Genomic DNA, 21,421 nt, shown 5'->3' on the forward strand with positions numbered 1-21,421 from the left:
AAATAAATTTTTTTTAAAACTAAACCATTTTTCTTGAATAAGTACTCCTCAGATCTGCTAGTCTTTGATTAATTTCCAGAGTTCTAAAAAAGTTGATTATGACAGTTCTGATCTTTTGCTTATTTTTTTTTTGAGGAAGTGAACTTTCTAAATTCCTTACTTCACCATTTTCACTGACATCATTGTAATCATAGTCATAAAAAGTCTATTTTTGATATCTCCATGTGGCAATCAAAAATGGCTATAAATTCTTTGGTGCTTCTCTCATTGAGAGGCAGGGTCTATGTCTTCTTCCCTCACATCTGGTTTATGCTTAGTTTAGCAAAAAAAAAAAAAAAAAAAAGCATGAGTAAATGATGCTGTATAATTTTTAAGGCTATGTTACTGGTGGTCTTATACCTTCTGCCTGATTCTTGGGGATGACTATACTGGGGCAAACTAGTTACCATGTAAGTTTAACTATACTGAGAAAACAATGGTAGAGAGGCCAAACTAAGTTGCTTCTGTTCAGAGCCTAAGCTGAGCCCCAGCCAACAGTCAGCATCAGTTGCTCAGCTGCATAAATCCACCTTGAATGTACAGCCCAGTAAATCCTGTGGGTGATGCAGCCCTAGCCAACATTTAACTGCAACCTTATAAAAGACCCTAAGTGAAAACATCAAAGAAGTTGACCTCTTCCCAAATCCCTGACCTTTAAAATCATGAATATGTTCGATGCCACCAAGTTCCGGTATAATATGCTATGTAGCAAAAGGAACTGAAACACTATCTAGATCATGAGTGGGACTGTTTCTATCATTTGTTTTTATTCTCTTGGTTTTCAGTTTGGTCATGTTTGCAATATGCCATGTAATTTTTGTGAAGGGCAGACATCATATATGAAAAGTTGTGGGGGCACGACTTCCAAAAAGTACTTAATGTTGGTGGATTTCCTTGATCCAGGTGATGGCCATCAGTTTCTTGTTTGTTCTTATTCATGTGACCTAGCCCTGGGTTGTTCACCCTCACCAGGGTCTCGCCTCCATGGCAGGATGACTTTTTTTTTTCTCTATCTCTCTCTGGCACCTTGATCCTGCCAAAACTCCTATTGCCTTTCAAGCCTCATATCACTGCTTCTGCTTGGTTTCTTTGAAAATTGTCCCATACATGCATAACTTTGGAGTCAGAAAAATATTCAAAAGGATGCCTCAAGGGAGAAATTGTGGCCAGTATGTCAGGTTCACACCTGTATATGCTCTTCCTCTGAAATCTTTGTCCTGAAATTCTGATTACCTTGGATCTTCTTTGGTGCTTTCATAGAGTTGTCCTTTTGTTTTGTTTTAATCCAGCTTTAACTGGATTGTTGTTGGTAGGAGAATTAATTAGATACAAGTTACTCTATCATACTTTATGTGAAAGTTAATCATGCAGTAGTTTTCTACAGAGTATGTTAAGTACTCTGTATTTACTTTTATTTATTGTATGTCTGCTCAGTATGGTACTGAGAGCAAGAACTTAGTTTTGTTTGCTCTCTAGTTCCAAAGCCTAGAAATTTGGCTAGTGGGAAAAAAATACCCAGTAAATATTTCTGAAGTAAGGAAAAAAAGAAGGAAGAAAACCAGTAGGCTTATTGTTTTCTAATAATTCTTTCCCTCAGATACACACGTGTGAAACTGTGTTTAATGACTTTTATTTACCCTCTTTGATCAATATATTTTAAGTTTATTCTGTTCCCTTACTTTGCAGTTGTAATGAGCCAGTAAGTTTTATTGATTCCATATTTTTAATATCTTTCCAGTATTCCCCTCCCTATTCATCCTTGCTACCCTAGACTGGGAGTGTCATTATCAGTTACCTTGTTACTATATACATTTGCTAATTGGTGCTTTACCTCTAGTTTTCTTTACTTTCATTCTCTCTCTCTCTTTTACACAGTTTTCAGTATTTTTCCCAAACACATATTTTATTATTTTTCAGGGGTTTAAAAATGTTTTAAAATGTTAATGGCTCAACACTGTCTACAAGAATATACAATGAACAGTAAAAACACTGAATTCTATTTGCATGGACGACAAGAAACTTCAAACATACCTTATCATGACAGACAAGAACTCTTTAATAAACCTTAAAATCATCACAAACTTCATTTGAAAGCACCTAAAATTCCAATAACATAAGTATGCCACTGTGATTTTATACATAACTCTTGACTGACAAAAAAAAATCCTCAAAGGAATAATTATTAGATGGAATATAAGGATTAGACTGAAGAAGAAAGTGGGATATAAACATAACAAATAAGTGTATTATTTTGTTGGATAGTAAGGCTTGAATTCATATCTTGTTCTTAAACATTCTCAAAAGACTTACATCAAGCCGATAGGACTTCCTATGCTTGATAAGCTATTGGAATAAAAAAGATAAAGTTATATTAGTATTCTTGAATACTTACTATCTTTTCCATATCAATGACTGTCTAATTCCTCAGGACATAAATATGTATAAGATACAATCTTTTCTTCTCTCTCAAAGAGCACAAGAGTAGTGATTTCACATAATTGATTAATTGACGTAAATAGTGTTGTAATTATTTTCCATTACATTTTTTAATTTAAAACGTACTTACTAAAAATATGTGTAAAATGGTTAAGCCACCCAAATAAAGTATTCCTTCATCTGTCATTGGTTTTCATGCTTAACAGTCGTGTCTTTAGCATTTTCTATCTCATTACCCAGACTTATAGGAAACCAAAATTAAAATCAAATATTCCACCGAGATTACACTGGGAAAAAGACAAGAGAAGTTATGAAACAATTGCTTAAAAGGGCAGAGCAAAAGAAAGAGCATCAAAGGAGTCAGATTATTAAAGAAGGAAAAGAAAAGGATTTTTAAGCCTCCTTATCTACAAAATAGAAATAATAATATTTAACTTTAGGAACAAAGAGTTAATGCAAGGAGACCTTTTAAAATATTGCTTGATGTTTAGTAAACATCTATAAATATTGCTGGTTTTCTTTGATTGAAAATAACAATAATTTGGTGCTCAATCAGCTACATCTACAGCTAGACCATAAGCCAACTTCCCTATCATCAATAGCAAGTACCTTACATACCTTCTCTTTGAACCATTGCAAGATAATTTGTATACGTATTTTTAAATAAACAGTAATCTTAACAAAGTCTCTTCCACTTTTTCTAAACATTCTCTTAGTTGTTTAGCTCATTAGTTACTGTGATGCTGTCTACAAATGAGCAATATGAGAATCGCGGTATAAAACCATGGGTCTCATCTAAATAAACAGTACAAAATGTAAATAGCAAAACTTTGAAGGCCAGGAATGTGCTTCATATCTATTTTCTTTGTGATATTTTATTTTATGTGGGAAGCTTCGCAGGCTTCATGTTTCACCTAAGGAGTGATGCAGAATGTCTAGTGACACTTGTTAACATTTTTGTCAGGGCTACAGTGACTTATAGACTATTTACATTAATTGGGATTATGCTGTTGGCATATTTAGACACCCACTGCCATTTTTTTTAATTTAAATCAAGTGATTTGAGAAATGCCAAGTGCAAGGCTTCAGGTGGTGAAGGTATTTCAGGAATGAAAGCACCAAAGAAAAAATCATTAGCAAACCCTTCCTCATGAGAGCTAATTTTTACTGGGCCATGTGCAGCCTATTTTTATACAACCAGATGCCCCCTTCAATGTAGTCTTATTTTTGTTTACATAGAAAACTTATTTATAAAGTTGACAGAGATCCATCAACTTGTTCTAATTTTGTTGAGAAAAAATTTTCCAGAATCATGTGGTAGCATCTTTGACCCCATTTATGTAAGTGTCTCACTTTGTGAGGTGAGTTAGTCTAACACAAAAGTTGAAAATAGCAAGGCTCTCCACAAGCCCGTGGGGAAAGGGTTTTGCTACCCAGTTCAAGATGTGCACATCACCTGCTGGCTAATTAGCACTTGAGCAGGCTTTTTGAGTTTGGTGCAGAATTTCTAGCAATCAATGAAGCTTTTCTATAGCTACTTATTAAATAATGTTTTTTTCTAAATTTCACGTTTTCAGTGGACTCTTCCTAAGATAGTCAAAAAACTGACAAAGAACTTCCTTTAAGCTTTGATGTTTGCATACATTATTTCTAAGGGAGAAAAAGCCCTGCTAACTCACTGTAATAGGAAATGGGTTTTATTACAAAGTTATTTTAATGATTAATTATGCCATAATGGCTATATGAACAAAGGCAATGGATATATAAAAAGGAACTCAATTCCATAGTAATAAAGGAAATGCAAATTAAAACCAAATGAGATAATATTATACAGCTATTGTAATCATTAAAATAAGAGTAATAGAAAACACAAGTCTTAAAGAGGAGGTAGAAAAACTGAAACCATTGGTGGGGGCATAAATTGAAACGGCCACTAACATGCAGACTCTATTAATCCACAACTCCCTTCCTAAGCACTTACCCAGCAGAAACATATATGTATACTCACCAAAAGGCACATACAAGAATGATCACAGCACTATTAACTTTCATCCTTTTGGGTGATTCTTTCCCTGACTTCGATAGTTTTCTCACATGCATACTCCAATCAGTAAGCAGCTGAATATCCTTGGGGAAATTCTCTGGAAATCTTGTTTTCTTTCCTTGTACAGTTCTCTTCTCTGCTGTGCTCTGTATTGGTAACTGCAGACGCTTTGTTTTGCGTGAACTCTCAGCATCATCTCCCTACCCTGAGTAGTCCAGCAGCTCTGTCTTGTTGTCTCTAGGGTAGTAAGCTGGAATAACTATAGATATACATTATTTGTTTTCCATCTCTCAAGGATCATTTTCCTATATCTTGTAAAGTGCTTTTTTAATATACTTTGTCCTTTTTTACTTTTTAGGCAGTTGGGTAAATTCATTCCTTATTACCCTAGAAACTCCAATTTTACTTGAAAGAAAAGCTGAAGGCCAATTTATGGTTCTTCTGGATTAGGTGTTTGTTTGGCAGACGTTTTCTCTAAAAACAATGAAGTGAGCCTCTCACTTCAAGAAAAGCAACTGGTAGTCTTTGTTCAATGATACCGTTTAAGCTTTCAAGTGAAATTCAGAATTTTAGAAAACATCTATGTGCCACCATTAACTTGACAGTTGTCCAATACATAAATACTTACCTGATGAAATCAGTGCTGATCTTATTGCATATGATTTTTGAATAGTGTCAACACTGGAAGGGAAGGTCTGTATTACTTACTGCATCACTATCTTCTAAATGACCAAAGCATGATATTACAAAATCATGCATTGATAAAAAAAAATCCATTGTACGTACAAGATAAAACAGTGGATTTTATTGTAACATCATTGATATACTTTCAGATCTCACTGAAATTAAGTTTTAAAGAACTTCATGAGTCTTGAAGTAGCATCAAAGATGGGAATACATAGTTATTTGAAATAGCCATTATAATATTCTTCTCTTTTCCAAATACAGATATATGTGTAGTCAGATTTTCTTTATATTCTTTGATGAAAACAACATGCTACAACAGACTAAATTTAGAAACTGCTATGAGAATCTAAGTATATTCGATTAAGCCAGATGTTAAATAGAATTGTAAAATATAAATCTGATATTTTAGCAAAAAAAAAAAAGGACTGATAAGTCCTTTTGCTAAATATCTTTGGGGTTTAGAAAACATAGTATTTGTTGGGCACGGTGGCTCACACCTATAATCTGAGCACTTTGGGAAGCCAAGGCAGGAGGATCACAAGGTCAGGAGTTCAAGACCAGCCTGACCAATATAGTGACACCCCACTTCTACTAAAAATACAAAAAAATTAGCTGGGCATAGTCGTGCATGCCTGTAGTCCCCACTGCTTGGGTGGCTGAGGCATGAGAATTGCTTGAATCCAGGAGGCAGAGGTTGCCGTGAGCCAAGATTGCACCACTGTACTCCAGCCTAGGCAACAGTGTGAGACTCCATCTTAAGAAAGAAAGAAAGGAAAGAAAGGAATAAAGAAGGAAGGAAAGAAACAAAGAAAGAGAGAGAAAGAAAGGAAAAAAGAAGAAAGAAGGAAAGAAAGAAAGAAAAAGAAAGAAAGAAAGAAAGAAAGAAAGAAAGAAAGAAAGAAAGAAAGAAAGAAAGAAAGGAAGGAAGGAAGGAAAGCATTTGTTTCCAAAAAGTTATTTGTGTTAACTTGTATTGGAGTTTTTTTTAAATGAATTAAGAATTCTAAATTATTTCTTTTTTTTATTTAATTTTTTTTAAATTGCATTTTAGGTTTTGGGGTACATGTGAAGAACATGCAAGATTGTTGCAAAGGTACACACAAGGCAGTGTGATTTGCTGCCTTCCTCCACATCACCTATATCTGGCATTTCTCCCCATGCTATCTCTCCCCAACTCCCCACCCCCTGCTGTCCCTCCCCTATTTCCCCCAGACAGACCCCAGTGTGTGATGCTCCTCTCCCTGTGTCCAAGTCTTCTCATTGTTCAACACCCACCTGTGAGTGAGAACATGTGGTGTTTGATTTTCTGTTCTTGTGTCAGTTTGCTGAGAATGATAGTTTCCAGGTTCATCCATTTCCCTACAAAGGACATGAACTCATCATTTTTGATGGCTGCATAATATTCCATGGTGTATATGTGCCACATTTTCCCTGTTCAGTCTATCATCAATGGGCATTTGGGTTGGTTCCAGGTCTCTGCTATTGTAAACTGTGCTGCAATGAACATTCGTGTGTATGTGTCCTTAGAGTAGAATGATTTATAATTCTTTCGCTATATACCCAGTAATGGGATTGCTGGGTCAAATGGAATTTCTATTTCTAAGTCATTGAGGAATCGCCACACTGTCTTCCACAATGGTTGAACTAATTTACGCTCCCACCAGCAGTGTAAAAGTGTTCCTATATCTCCACATCCTCTCCAGCATCTGTTGTCTCCAGATTTTTTAATGATCGCCATTCTAACTGGCGTGAGATGGTATCTCAATAATTTAGTTTTGATTTGCATTTCTCTAATAACCAGTGATAATGAGCATTTTTTCATATGTGTGTTGGCCTCATATATGTCTTCTTTTGTAAAGTGTCTGTTCATATCCTTTGCCCGCTTTTGAATGGGCTTGTTTTTTTCTTGTAAATCTGTTTTAGTTCTTTGTAGATTCTGGATATTAGACCTTTGTCAGATGGCTACACTGCAAAAATTTTTTCCCATTCTTTTGGTTGCCGATTCACTCTAATGACTGTTTCTTTTACTGTGCAGAAGCTCTGGAGTTTGATTAGGTCCCATTTGTCTATTTTTGCTTTTGTTGCCAGTGCTTTTGGTGTTTTGGTCATGAAGTCCTTGCCTACACCTATGTCCTGAATGGTTTTGCCTAGATTTTCTTCTAGGGTTTTTATGGTGTTAGGTCTTATGTTTAAGTCTTTAATCCATCTGGAGTTAATTTTAGTGTAAGATGTCAGGAAGGGGTCCAGTTTCTGCTTTCTGCACATAGCTAGCCAGTTTTCCCAACACCATTTATTAACCAGGAAAATACTCTTCAGGATATTATCCAGGAAAACTTCCCCAACCTAGCAAGGCAGGCCAATATTCGGTCTAAATTATTTCTTAATTTGTATTACAGTAAATATGAATGTATATCAGCAGCATGTATCAGTATACAAAACACACACCAGCATAATAAAAGCCTTTTGATCTCCATTGATTTTAAGGAGTCTAAAAGGTTTCTGAGATCAAAAGCATTGCAAGCTTCTGCTCTAGAAAATCGTTGGGTAGAATCCTTCTTTTCAACTCTTCATTATTGTTTTCTCTTCTGAAATTTTCTCCCTAGCATTCTCCTTCCTGTATCAGTACAGCCATTCATTCTTCCCTGGTCTACCCCTCTCATTTACACCCTGCTCTGTTAACAGTGGCCTGTCAGGATATTTCTTGAGATTGAGAGTTTACATCCATATCCCATTCTCCAAATCCATACATCAGCCTCTGACGTCAAAACTATACTTCCTGCAATTGTGGGCCTAGCCAGATCTCTGTCCTTGCCCTTAACAAATACATTTCCATCTCCACAAAATCATGCTCCTTTTCTTTACCTGCTGTGTGACCTGTGTTAGCCTGATCATCTCCAAGGGCCTTTTCAATTCTGTTTTTTTACTGCCGGTAGCTAATATGTCCATTTCTGTCTAAATTTCAGATGTTGTTCTCTACTTTACAGTAGAGATAAAATCCAGATTTAAACAGATTAAATATAATTGTATATTTTCAAGTAATGTCTGAACTTAAATATTTCTGCAGAAGTATTGCCTATTTTTAATATATCTCTAGGAGTAAAATACACCTACCAATTGGGCTGAGTGTGTGTCCACCTGGTATGGGAGACTACTTTGGGATATGGGGCATTTCCTGGTGCTTTGCAAATCAAACATCTACTTACGTGAAACTCCATTCTTTCCCTCTTAATTGCAATGACATAAAGCTTTTGTTGAACTTGTTGGTTTTAGGTCATGAGTACTCAGGACTTCCAAGCATTTTGCACACCGTAACATGTAGATGAAGGACCTTAATCCTATATTTATTGTTAAAGTTGTTTTCCAAAGTCTCTTACCTTTGAAATACTGTTTCTAAAACTTCCCATGCCCTTTACTTGTCCAACAGGCTCACAATCTCTTCCTGTAATTTATCCTAGTGCTCACACAATTTATTGCCCAGAAAAGCATAATGTCATCTTTAAGTAGGATTATATCTATGAAATTGTTTTCTATCAGATTAGTTCATAAAAAATATTACATGAGATAAATCCCTGAAGTTGGTTAAGAGAATGGAGGTAGGGGGAAAAAGATTCTCATCATTGAAAATTTCCCACTCAGATGATTTCTCATTCCCTGTTGTTTTGAAATTAAATTTTTAAAAAATTCTTGGAGGGTTTTTGAGAGAGTCAATTTCTGATGCTTTTTTTTTCTAATAGATACACTGTCACATGGTTAACAAAAACAAACAAAAACGAAAAGACAACAGATAAAACCCTCTTGCTGTAACTTGCCCCTGGTGTTGCTTAATTGTATTGCAGCTGTGCAAAGATTGGATTAAGGAGAGTAGAATTTCCTGAGGAAATGCTTTCCTTTTTAATTCCCTCACTGTGTCTGCCTCCTCATTTCAGAGTCTGGCAATTTCAGGATAGCAGACCAAAAAGGACTTAACTCATGAGTGCTTTTTATTAGCATGTGGCTGCATAATTATTACCCGAAAACCCAGAGTAAAATACTGATAAACCAAGTTCATTCCTATGTGTTAATGTTGCTTATGCTCTTTTCCTATAAAAGGCTCTGAGAATTATTGTTTTGAGGGAGTATTGTGTTCTCCTAACTTTAAACTATTTTTAAATTATTTCATGTTGGCGTTTTCTTTAACAAATGTATTCTCATTTGAGTGTGTCTAATCCATATCTTTAAAATAAGAAGAAAGGAAAACCTAAGCACATCTTATGAGTTTTTCATCCATTATTCCAGGTAGAAGAGAATTACTCCCATCTGTTCTTGACACTTTTGTTGATTCCATTAGTATCTAATAATATGTCTGTAGTATTAAATCAAACTGGTCTTCTATGAAAGATTTCAAAATTCAGCATGTCACTTCCTTATTAAGAAAAATGTCAGGTGCTTCTGTTTTCAATAATATGGTAGATTAGTCACACAGAATAATCTTCCCAAGAGCTAGAAGTTATGGAAGTAACTAAATTGCTGGAAAAATATTTTAAAATGTGTATAACATCATTCCAAGTGCATTCCTGAACTTTTAGGAAATCAATAAAGTTTAAAAGCCCCCAAATATTCTAATGATAGCAGGAAACCAGGTCAGCAAGCCCCAAAGCTTGTTTTTATCTTGTGGATGACAACTCACTTCTATTTATCTCAAGCTTCCATGGTGGTATGAAGGGTGTGGGAGAGGGGAGAGGAAAGACAGCATGTTCCCAAGGTAGTGAACATACTAAGAGATGACCCCATAGATGCTGGACTCACAGTAAATGTGAGGATTAGAACTAAACACTCCCAGCAAAAGGGAGAATTCGAACTAAACCTTGCTATGTAAAGGATACTGAAAAAACTTTCCTATTTCACATCAAATGCCAAGTGGAGAGAAAAATTCTTCTTTGATTTTCTATAATCCCAAGCTAGCCCTTGCAGTAGGCTTCAAATCTAAATTCACACTACTTGGGTGATTCACATGGACATATATGAAACTTATACCCAGCAATGGTAGAATCCTCTTTTTTTTTTGAGAACACATGGAACATTCATGAAAATTGATCCTATGCCATATCCATAAATTTAACATCAACAAATTGCAAAGGATTGGTATATAATTGAACTCCTTTGACCTCAGTGAATTTAAAGTGAATATTAGTAACAAAGAATGACTAGAAAAACTAAATATGTCTGGAAATTTTACAATTATGCACAAAAATTGTATATCTATCTATGTCCATATGTACATATGTGGGTATACATATATAAACATAGATGTATGTGTATGAATACACAAATATATACTTATTTGTATCAGAGAATGTGATAATAGGAATATTGACTCTAAATCATATGGGATTGCTTAAAATTGTGTTGTGGTAACAAATGGAATTTGTAAAACATAGAAGTATCGTTTATGTATTTCCCTCAAAATCAATATATATTAAATATTGATAGTAAATATGTGTATTTATGTGTTCATAAGTGAATAAACAGTGCTTTTAATGTAAAAGTAAAAGAAAAAACAACTGTTTACTTATATGATTTAGAATTTTCATTTTAAAATATGCAACTAAAATTTTTTTTTCTCTTTATTAAGACTGACTCTCAGTCTATTGCTCAGGCTAGAGTGCAGTGACAAGATCTCAGCTCACTGCAACCTCTGCCTCCTGGGTTCAAGCAGTTCCCTTGCCTCAGCCCCCTGAGCAGCTGGAATTATAGGCACCCACCACCATGCCCAGCTAATTTTTGTGGGTTTATTAGAGACAGGGTTGCACCATGTTGGCCAGGCTGATCTTCTGACCTGAGGTGATCTACCCACCTCAGCTTCCCAAAGTGCTGGGATTACATGCATGAGCCACTGTACCTGGCCATCACTAAAAAATTTTCAGTATATGAAATCATTTTATTTTACAATACTTGTTTCTCCAAATATTTTAATTTTAGTGAATAGTATGTTGGGAATGAGATAGTTGGTTGTTTCATATTCTGAAGGTTTATTGGTAAATTATTTATAAGGAATATTGGCTTTTACAAATTTTCTGAAAAATCTATACATTAAAACATTCAGACATGAGACTATAAATTTATAAACTCAATAATTCCTTGGGACTATTTAAATGTTCAGTTTTAGGAAGCAAAATTCATGTCTCTAATAATCATGGTAGAATGGATTTAAAATTTCCCTAGATATTCCTTGGAGAATAAGTTATTATGATGTTGATATTTTTTAGCAAATTACTGTGATTTAAAAAAAATTAAAACCCTCTTTTGTGTTATTCTAGCTGTATCTAAATGTGCACACTGAAGTGAAGAAGAAGGGCAATGCCTGGTGAGTTACCTGTGACCTGCATGGCTGTCAGAAAGTGATTTATGAGGTAGAAGACCTTGAGGTAAATTTACTGCTATGATAGTAATGACCTACTTATTATAAATAAATGTAGAAAATACAATAGAAATGACCAATTGCCGACCCATGGTAGTTACCCTAATCTTAAAATATTACACTTGGTACCCAGTACGTAGTAGGTACCAAATAAAATTTTTGGGATGAATGAATGCTTGCGAAAAGACTAATCTATAGTTGTACCATTTTCAACTCCTCAGAATCTTCAAGAAGAAGGAAAGAGACAGAGACATAGAGAGAAAAAGAGAAAAGGATAAAGAACAACTTTCCAAATGAATAGAGTTTTCCATCTAATGAAAAATCCAGTGTGTGCTTCTCTTGCCACAAATTCTGGATTATTTCATTTGGCCATTTCCATTCCATTTTTTTCCCTCTAATGAATAGTGACAATTTCTACAAACTTACCAGAGCTTATCATGTACCAAAGAAAGGAAAAACTTAAGAGGAATTGGAGGCAGCGAATATGAGTGTGAAAATTGAAGGGATTTGGTTTTATTTACAAAAGTGTGATACACACTTACATGAATGCCAGAATGAAAAGAAAATAAGAACAAATAAATATTCTTATTTTTCCACTAATTTTCATTCTACTGTCAGATAGCATTACATGTTTATTCGTACATCTGTCCCAATATGGATCACCTTGAAATTTTCAATGCATGTATTTTAGACATTTCTATCTCAAGCCACTTTACAGATGTTATCAAGGAAAGTAAGACAACAGTATAATATTGAACTATTAAAAATTTGAATAGACTATGAGAAAACAAAAGTTTCAAACCTTAAATACTCATATTTGACTGTTTATTATGTGCTAAGTGAGGTTTATGAGTTTAACATATATCAGCTCACTTCATGCTCACAACAACCTGATAGGTTAAATAATTAATCTTACTTTATAGATAATAGAAGCAAAAATTTAATTTGCCCAAAGATTTTCTGCTAATAAGTCATCAGAGTTGAAATAAGTTAATTCTGTCTTTGGCAGGGTGTGGAGGCTCATGGCTGTAATATCAACACTTTGGGAGGCTGAGGCAGGTGGATCACTTAAGGTCAGGAGCCTGGCCAACATGGTAAAACCCCTTAGGTACTAAAAATACAAACATTAGCCAGGTGTGGTGGTGCATGCCTGTAGTCCCAGCTACTTGGGAGGCTGAGGCAGGAGAATCACTTGAACCTGTGAGGCGGAGGTTGCAGTGAGCTGAGATATGCCACTGCACTCCAGCCTGGGCAATAGAGTGACTCTATCTCAAAAAAATAAAGAAAGAAAGAAAAAGAAAAAAAAAAACCCGATAATTCTGCCTTTAATGTATCTTCTGAAAAACTGCTACCAGTGCATGTCTTTTACATTCACATCACGTAATTCACTCACTTAATTTTTGTTGCATGTATAAAACAGTGATGATCATTTTGAGATATTCTAAGAGGCCAATCAGAACCCAGAGGCCAGAGAAATGAGGTGACATAGAGATGCAGTCAGATGGGTACATGGCAGGGACTGGAATTCCTTCTCCTGACTTCCAGATATGGGCTCATTTTTCTTCTGAGCAGCCAGTCTGACATGTGTTACGAAAATATGTGATTCCCATGATAAAACCTTTATATTTGTGATATTTGTCAAGATACAGTTGTCTGAATGGAGAGAATTATTAAGATCTCTTCAGATACAAATGTAATACTGAGTAGAATAAATAAAACAAGAAACCTATTAGACAATATTTATAAAATCTATGTAACTTGTATCAGCAGTGCCTTTCATATCAAATGAAATATTCAAAACATTCCAAGCTTCTGAATCCAGTTAGTATCATTAATATTAATACTCAAATCCAGAGAGTTTCAGTGCTATACTCACCTATATGGAAAGTCCAGACCTTTTAAGAGTTCCCATTCTTAGAGTATTTCAAGGAATTCCCAATGTTTTACTTAAGTATATGTCCATGTGTTTGTCTATCATTAGTCACGTGTTACTGGTAATCAGCCACCATTCCTCAGTGCCAATCATTGCCAATTCTCTCAGTGCAACAAAAAGTGTTCCAGAAAAGTAAATATAATGTCTATTCCCTCTGTGTTGAGCTCAGTTGGAGAAGTTGAATGCTATTTTGTCCCTCAGTATTTCTATTGAAGAAAAGCTCTATTTATTCTTACACACAGTCTTTCTTCTCCCCAGGTGCTAACAGGCCAAGAAGGAGCATTTCGATTCTATTCCTATGCTGGATTTAACAAGCAAGATGACTTTTCCTCTTGTGATGAATTTATCTCTCAAGGCATTAGGATATCACTTCTTAGATTTAGTCTTGCCTACTATAAATCACAATGGCAGTTACAAATGTCTCCCTGTAGCCAAACCCCTAGTTTATCAGAATAGGGGATAGATACAGTGTGAGAAAATAAGAGTTTGGGGGAGATAGGAAGTGGGGGGTCATCTAACTTCACAGGACAAATTTATCCATTGATCAGTCCAACCTGGTCAGAGCACCTGTTTGCATGTATAGGGAACTGAAAAATCCTGATGAAAGAGATATCTCCCTCTCTAGTTCTATTGCTGTTGCCAGGCAATTTCTTCGCTGATAGTTCTTTAGGCACTAGCATAAATTTCCTTGCTTCAAACACACTAGCAAAGATGTGCCAAATATATATTTTCTTGGAGAGAAATCAAAGGACTACTAAGTTTTCTTGTAAAACTATCAAACTTCAATTTCCTCAGGCATACATTCTTCATAGTCTTGGAGGCAGTGACCTATGTACCTTGTAGGTAAACAGGTAGGCCCTTTAGAAGTGGAAAAGACACTGTTTTGAGTCATCCACCTAAATTTATGTCACAGAAAAATTGCTCACCACAAATTAAAATGGCAAAGAAGGATTTCTTCAAGACTATTGCAATAGAGGATACAGATGGAACACAACTCTGAATACAATATGGACAGCAGGAATATATAGCCAATGGGCAAAGAGAGGGGGGGTCAGTGGATGGGAAATTACTAAGAGGCGATATCAAGGATGGGGATATTCTTGCTAAAAAGGCAAGACAAGGCTGATGCCTAATTGAGAAGGGAACTCAGAAGAGTCAGACTAAAATTTGGATGAGGTGGGAATCTTTATCAGTCCCTGAGGACAATGCTTAGAATGCATCTCACTAACCAGAGTTGCATTCAGGCTTTGAGAATCATGCTTGTAAAACTCAGAAATGTTGCGAGAGGCTGTTTATTATCACACTTCTGTATTTATTCATTCAACTTTGTTCAAGTGGTGACTTTCCAATCAACTCAATATCAAAATGTATTAATTCAGGACTTTTTCAAAAGGTCGTAAAAGATTCTGAAATAGGAAATTATTTAAATAATATTCAAATAATTTGACACTAATGTTCCTGGATCCTCTCCAAATATTTATGCCCTTACGAATTTATTTTTTCAATGATGGCTACCATCTTACTGCAATCTCTTCTTTTACTATACACTCCATTTATACTACACTACACTACACTATGCTATACTATACTATACAACACTTCTATTCCCTATCTGCACATATAACTTTACCAAATTATCACAGTCATTAATTTAGAAAATTAATCTGTAAAAATTATTTTTCACCCTTTATAATCTGCTTAGATAGGACGTGGTTTCCATTAAAGCTGAAAAAGTCTTTAATGGTCTTTCCAACCCTCTCATTTAGCAATTTATGAAACAGAGGTCCAAACCATTTAGCATTTTAATTAAGTTTGGGAGTTAATACTGAGCTAAAAATAAACATAGGATTCCATATCTTAAGGTTAACATTCATTCTAGTATCAAAAATAGTCAGAATTAAGAATTTTTTAAAAGCTTAAACTAAGCATAATAGAAAACACTAGTTCCTCCTGCTCCTCTCAGAGGAGATAAGTAAGGACTCATTATCATCATCTTTAGCTATAAAGGAGTTGATATGGTGTCTGAATTAAAGAGTTTCTTGCACTTTGTACATCATGTGATTTATGCTGAATATGTCTTTTACCAAGAGTTCTTTCTGGTGGAATATCAATAGAAATTGTAGGGAAACCCTTCAACCAAAAGTAGAGAGGTTTGTCACTTTTCCCTGAGATTGTCACCAATAACTGTATGATCCTCCAAGTTTCTTATCCTTCCTAATCATAGTCTTCCCAGCTATAAAATAAAAAGAATATATAATTATTTAGGTTTCTTACAGTTTGAAAATGCTAGCTTTTAATCTTGCATTAAACTGGATGAAAGTGGATAAGTATATATAAAGAAAGCACTTCACATTAGGTTAGTGCACAATAAGTCCTCAATATAAAGTTTGGGAATTAAGGGAATTATTATCCTTTGTTTACCTCCCTCCCTCCCTTCCTTCCTTCCTGTATTCCTGTATGAGATGGAAAATGCAGAATAGGGAATAATGGGGAGCCTGGGTGGGTAGTGAACAACAGTGTTAGTGAAAAGACTGCCTTAGACTCTAGATCACTCACTTGATTAGAATGTTAGTATACACTACTTAAGTCCTAAGGGAAAACAGTATAAAATCATTTTTAAAAACTTAACTGTCTAAGAGAAGGAACATTCTCTTTAACAAATCATCAATGTAATGTTTTATAGTTTTAATTTTCAAGATTCAAATCTAGACACATTCTCTCAAAAAAAAAAACAACCTAAACTTCATGTAGATCGGGTATATCTAACAAGAGCATATCAACATGAAGTAATAATGGAAAACTAGTAATTAGTGGTTTTGTTCCTCATTTATTGGCCTTACTAACTAGCAATCAAATACTTTGAATTATATGGCCTCTTTTCTCACCAATTCCCTCATTCATCAGCCTAAGTATTTAAATCCTTTTTGTGTTCTCAACCTTTATCAACTATAAAGGAGTTGATATGGTGTCTGAACATATACTTACAGTAGGATGTAAGTATACTTCGATGACTAAAAAATATTTCTAGCCCAGAGCAATGCCCCTGTCTAATTTAAGCAGTTGAGCAAAAATCACAGGCAATGAGTCAGTTCTTGTGTAGAAGTCTTAGTCACTTGAACTTGATTGAAGTGTGTGATGGGCTTTTTTTTTTTTTGCTTTGAGTGCACCATAGTCAATACAGTCAGGATTGGAGAATGCATGTGAGTAACAGGCAGGTGGGAGGTTTTCACATTTGGGGAGCAGTTTTAAAAGGCAATGCCATAATTCGTTAAAAGCCAGAGAAGAGCTGTGAGTGAAACAAAGATGATGAGATTGAAGGAGAGACACAACTTGTTCTTTTTCCACTCTGGATTGGGCTGCAATACATAATATCACTGTTAAGTTTTAATAACTGAGCAACAACCAGAAAGCTCAATGCCATATGTTGTGTATGGCGTCACAAGAAAAAGAGACTGTTAACTGTCTAGAGAAAAGGCCACTTGAGACATCTGAAAGTGACTTTCTGGAGGAGAGAAAGGACAAATAAATAAGGTCTCTGGAACAACAAACAGAGAGAAAGGACAATAAATAAGGTGTCTGAAACAACAAACAGAAAAGATGCTGAGTGCAAGCAAAAATGAACTGGTTTCCTTAACTTCCAGCAAAGTATTTGGATTGAGGCAGTAGTGAGCCCCAGCTATAAGAAAGGACATCAGGTTCTTGAGGTGCTGGGACAGTAATTTCAGAGGGACTTTAAGAAATCAAAGAATCTTCAAGAACAACCAGGAAACTCAACCATGACAAAAAGAACTTTTGTCACCTTAGAGCCAGGATATGGGCACATAAAGGAATTGGGACATGGAGTTTCCACATATCACAGTATGCAAAAGCGTAAGCTCAGGGCCTAGGCTGCTAGATTTGAATCCAGGTTCTGCTCCTTACCAGCTATGGGACCATGGGCAAGTCCCTTAAATTCTCTTTTCTTCAGTTTCCTCTTAGAAGAGTGCTTGGCACTGTGTATACATATTCGCTACCATTAAAATGCCAACAAATATGTGTTGTTTTATACAAATTTATGTTTATTAACAAAACATAACTATGCTGCAAAAGTTCCTGTCTTGGACTTTGGATATTTCCAGGACTGTCAGATAGAAAATTGGAGACTGTATCAAGCAGGGTATGGTAATTAAAAAGATCCAAAGAAATGTGTGTGTTTGCCTGTTGCAGGGGTTGGGGTAGGTAGGATCAACCCCATGCAACAAATATATTATTCCTTTTTTGCATGAAGGTAAATGGAAAATTTACATAAAAGACATTGTATATACATTTAATACACACATGTATTTTTCCACAGGGAATATTCTTTCATCAGCTCTCAAAAGATTGGGTATTTCTAGCTTACTTACCCATAAGGGTTTTTATAAAGAATATTTTATCACATACCTACCGTAAGCAAAGAATTAAAAGCAATGAATCTTGCTCATAATTTAAAATATAGCTTGATATTCAACTCAGCTATGACTCCCACAGATGTCTATTGGAATTCTTATTGAGGCGGGAACGACAGTCAATACCGCCAGAACCCAGTAAGTCTGTGCACTTGAAAGGCAGTCTTCCTCTCACTTCCCACAAGCATGTACACTATGTCAACACGTCTCTAAACCCCAGTGCAAGAGTTTTCTGGACCCATAAATCTATCACTACCAACAACTTATTGAATACTCTCATTTAAAGCCTCAATAAAAATGACTCCTTTCTGCTTTTGCTCCAAATGCAATTCAAGTAGATAAATGTACTTAGTATCACAAATTGAGTTACACTATATTTGATTCAATACCAAGATTTCTTTCCAAATATTAAAATGTCATATTTATTTGCTCGCATTTCTAGTTTTTCTTTCTTTACATCTGTATTGGTTTAATTTTAATTATATAAAAACATTTTATTTAAAAAATTCAAGCTCAGAAACATTATATTGTAAGAATGAATAGTCCAATTTCACTTTAGGTGAATCGCACTCCCCTCTTCACAGGTAATCAGGGTTAACAGTAAGTGGGTTTTAATTTATTTCAGGTAACTTTGCTTTGCTTTTGTCTTTCTTTTTTTTTTCTTGTTTGTTTTTACTTTTTTATTTCCTTTTGAGGGAGAGTGTAAAAGAAGTTCCTCACTACCACAAATTATGCCATTGGGTTTTCCACATTAGAGGAAGTCACAGGGGTCAGAACATCCAGAGTGCAATGGATAAGCCCCACTCTGGGTAAACCACCTTCATAATCACAGTATCTCACCTGCCAGGTAAGTATCCCCAGATCACCTCCCATGGAATATGTAACATATGTGTGTGTGTGTGTGTGTGTACATGTCTGCACATACATACATATGATTTTGTTTTTAAACACATATTTTACCAAATGACATGTCTATAATTAATATCAGTAATTTGCTTTTTTCATTTTGCCGTAAGTGTTGGAGAGCTTTCCATGTTGGCATATACATGACTGGTATGTTTATAATCTATGCCATTATTCTACAGTATAAATACACTGGAGTTCAACTAGTTTACTACCAATGGATGTGTAGGTTGAGTGTAGTTTTGTTAACTGTCTAATCCTTGTATTTGCATCGTTAGGGAAGTAGGGCTTATTTCTCTAGAAAAGACATCTAGAGGTAGTATCATAGGCACTAGAAAGACTGCACATTACATTTTTATTAGATCCTGAAATTTTTCCCTGCAAATATAGTTTGGCTATGTCACCACCCAAATTTCATCTTGAAATTTAATACAAATTGTAATCCCTACCTGCCTGGGGAAGGACCTGGTAGAAGGTGATTGGATCACAGGGGCTGTTTCTCCCATGCTGTTCTCATGATAGTGAGTTCTCATGAGATCTGATGGTTTTATAAGTAGCAGTTTACCTTCTCTCTCTTTCTCTCTCTTGCCTGCTGCCATGTAAGACATGCCTGCTTCACCTGTAATTTCCATGTATCAAGGGAGGGTGGTAATTGAATTATGGGGGCAGATTTCCCATGCTGTTCTCGTGACAGTGAGTTCTCATGAGATCTGAGGCAGTTTATAAAGTAGTTTTCCCCACTTGCTCACTCTCTCTCACTTGCCACCATGTAAGACGTGCTTGCTTCCTCTTCTGCTATGATTTTAAGTTTTCTGAGGCCTATGCAGCCATGCAGAACTGTGAGTTAATTAAACCTCTTTCCTTTATAAATGACCCAGTCTCAGGAAAACTCTTTATAGCAGTGTGTAAACAGACTAATACAGAACTTGTCCATGCAACTACAGAGTTAATCAGTATTTGTTTTACATCATCATTACCTACTGTAAGAAATTAAGGTTTGTTATTTTTTCCCACAATAATGAGAAAAATATTGTCATTTTCTTTTCATTTACATTTTCTTGCTTGCTAATGAGGTTGAGCATCTTTTAAAATGTTTTTAAGCTATTTTTAGTTATTTAGTTCATTGAATAATTTTTTGTTTTATAATTTATGGTCTCTATAAATTATGGTAAGTAATCTTTTGAGAGTTACATGTGTAACATATTTTCTCCCAGCCTGTCACTTTTCTTTATTTATTGTAATTTTGTAATATGAAAGTTTAAAATTTTTATACAGGTAGATATGACAACTGTCTCCTTTATGAATTCTGAATTTAGGGCTTTCTTAGAAAATCTTTCAAAGCCCTAAATTATAAATAAATATTCTCTTTATTTTCTAAACATAATTTTATATTTCTGTAATTTATATATAATTGTTTGGTCTATTTCAAAATAATTTTGTGAGGGTGTGAGGTTGGGAAAAACTTAACTTTCTTATCCAAATCATCAAGAAATTGTCCCACTACTATTGATTTAATAGCCTATTTGTTCCCATTATTTTCACCACAGGGTAATATATGACATTGCCTTTGTCACATATTAAATTGTCCTAGGTAGCTGGACCTGATCTACACTCTTTTTCTGTGCAATTAGGCTGCCTCTTCCTGAATTTCTATGAAAGTAGGGTAAGTTTAGCTGCTATACACCTTTACACTGTAATTTTTAATGAAATTGTGCAAATGCCACTTTTTGATATTCTCACAATAGTCTTTGCTATCATTACATTTTTCTCTTCAATTGAACTTTAAATTAAACATGTCAAGTTCCATAAAGTCTTCTTTTAAGATGTTATATGAGATTGTACGAAATTTATAGATTTGGGGGGAAATAACATCTTTACAATGTTAAATATTGTTCTTCAGGAATATGCCGTGCCTCTGCATTTATTTAGGTTGATTTATATATCCTTCAAAGAGTGTTATATTGTTTTTCATAATGGTCGTTTAGATCTTTTGTTAGGTTTAATTCTCCCTGTTTTTTGGTTTCTGCTGCTATTCTGATCGGGATATTGTTCCGTTGTATGTTCTAATTGATTATTACCCTATATGGAAAGTTATTGTGTATTAAATTTGTATGCAAATTCCTTATTAGTTTTAATCATTGTTTTCAGTTTATTTTCTTGGATTTTCTAGGTAGGTGATCACATTTTATACAAAATATATGGTAGTTTAATGTATATATTTTGGATATATGGTAGTTTAATCCCTGTGTAAACAGTGAATACATGTGTCTGTCCTCTTTCTATTTGTCTTTATGATATTTTGAATAGTAATATTGAGAGTAGATACTATCATATTCTTCCTGACTATATGATGGCCCTTCACAGATAAATAAGAAATAATACTCCAGAGCTTCAAATTTCCTGTCACCTGTTTTATTCAGAGGACATTCATATTTCTATAGCCAAATAATAATCATGAAAATATGATATTGTGCTTAAACAGCAATACTTCAAATCCCTTCAATCACCATACACTATAAGTTCCTCATAAAAGCCACCAAAGCTAAAATACAATG

General features: G+C 34.8%; 1 protein-coding gene and 1 non-coding gene across 2 annotated transcripts in view; both read right to left on the reverse strand.

Moving 5' to 3' along the window:
- The window catches only part of EPM2A (EPM2A glucan phosphatase, laforin), a 340,229-nt gene that overhangs the window by 78,390 nt on the left and 240,418 nt on the right, over window positions 1–21,421 (reverse strand). The window lies entirely within an intron of this gene.
- Window positions 18,655–18,818, reverse strand: LOC118153418 (U1 spliceosomal RNA). Its single transcript, XR_004742647.1, has one exon. It is a non-coding gene; the product is annotated as a U1 spliceosomal RNA (small nuclear RNA).

Source organism: Callithrix jacchus, chromosome 4, assembly GCF_049354715.1.
Source record: "Callithrix jacchus isolate 240 chromosome 4, calJac240_pri, whole genome shotgun sequence".
NCBI classification, from domain to species: Eukaryota; Metazoa; Chordata; class Mammalia; order Primates; family Cebidae; genus Callithrix; species Callithrix jacchus.